Raw genomic sequence first — 1650 nt, forward strand, 5'->3', positions numbered from 1 at the left:
AATAAATGTTGATCTTCCAAAAGCAAATTTAAATATTCCAAAACTGAAAGGCCCAGAAATTAATGTTGATATTCCTAAAGGTGCACCAAAAATGCCAGCTATTCAAAGTCCAGATGTGAACCTCGATGTTCCAAAGCCTGAAACAAAGACAAAATTTAAAATGCCTTCATTTAGCTTGTTTGGTAGCAAAAAAGGACTTCCTGATGCTGAATTGAGTTTGAAATCTCCACATGTGAAGTCTGGAACAATAAATGCGGACATAAAGGGGCCTAACTTGGATGTTAATGCCCCGAATCTAAATGTGTCAGTTCCAAAAATTAAAGGTGATGTATCAAGTCCAGATGTCAACATTAACCTTCCAGAAGCAGATATAAAGGGTCCCAAATTTAAAATGCCTACTTTCAACATGAAAGGATCTGAACCAAAAATTAAGGTGCCGAAAGTTAAAACTCCATCTTACCAAATGTCAGGGCCAAATATTCAAACTCCTGATGTAGATTTTGATCCATCATTATCTATTCCAAATGCAGACATAAGTGCACCTCAAATAAACATAAAAGGTCCTGAAACAGACCTAAGTGCTCCAAAGCTTAAAATGCCTACATTTCAAATGAAGAGTCCACACATAAAAACACCTGATATAGATATTGATGGATCTGCAAAGGGTCCACAAATTGATATTAATGCACCTCAGATTGATGTTAGAGGCCCAGACACAAATGTTCATGCCCCCAAATTTAAATTTCCCTTATTTCAATTGCCTTCATTCCAAAATTCTGGTACCAAGGTAGATACCCCAAATTTAGAAGTTGAGGGATCTCTAAAATCTCCACAAGTGGATCTAAATGCACCAAATATCCATGCTAAAGGTCCAGATACAAAATTTAAAGGCCCTACATTTAAAATGCCCTCTTTTCAAATGTCAGCCCCAAAAGTCCAAGCACCTGATATTGATGCATCTTTAAACACTCCACAATTAGATATTAATACACCTCAAATTAATATTAAAGGCCCAAACACAGATGTAAATGCATCTAAATTTAAATTGCCTTCATTCCAGATGTCTAGTCCTAATGTGGAAGCCCCTAGTTTAGAAGTTGATGGGTCATTAAAACCTTCACAAGTGGATATAAAAGCACCTAATATTGATGCAGAAGGACCAGATATACAATTAAAATCACCAAAATATAAAATGCCTTCTTTCCAAATGACAAGTCCAAAAGTCAAAACACCTGACATAGGAGTTGGCGGGTCTTTAAATGCACCACAATTTGATATAAATGCTCCTCAAATTGATGTAAAAGGACCAGACACACAGGTTAAAGGCCCCAAATTTAAATTGCCTGGATTCCAAATGACAAGTCCAAATATCAAAACCACTGATTTATCGGGAGAGGGGTCTTTGCAGGCTCCACAAGTGGATATAAATGCTCCACAAATAAATCTGAAAGGTAAAGAGCAAAAAATAAATCCACCCAAATTTAAATTACCTTCATTTAGCATGTCAGGTGCCAATGTTGGTTCACCAGAGGTAAATGTGGCTGGTAAAGCTAAAAACCCTAATGCAAATGTGACATTTTCTTCAGGATCTCTTGGTACTCCCGAACTGAAGGCTGAGTTACCACGAGTTGAAAAAGAGTCTAAATTTAA

The sequence above is a fragment of the Pseudophryne corroboree genome, chromosome 4 (assembly GCF_028390025.1).
Source record: "Pseudophryne corroboree isolate aPseCor3 chromosome 4, aPseCor3.hap2, whole genome shotgun sequence".
NCBI classification, from domain to species: Eukaryota; Metazoa; Chordata; class Amphibia; order Anura; family Myobatrachidae; genus Pseudophryne; species Pseudophryne corroboree.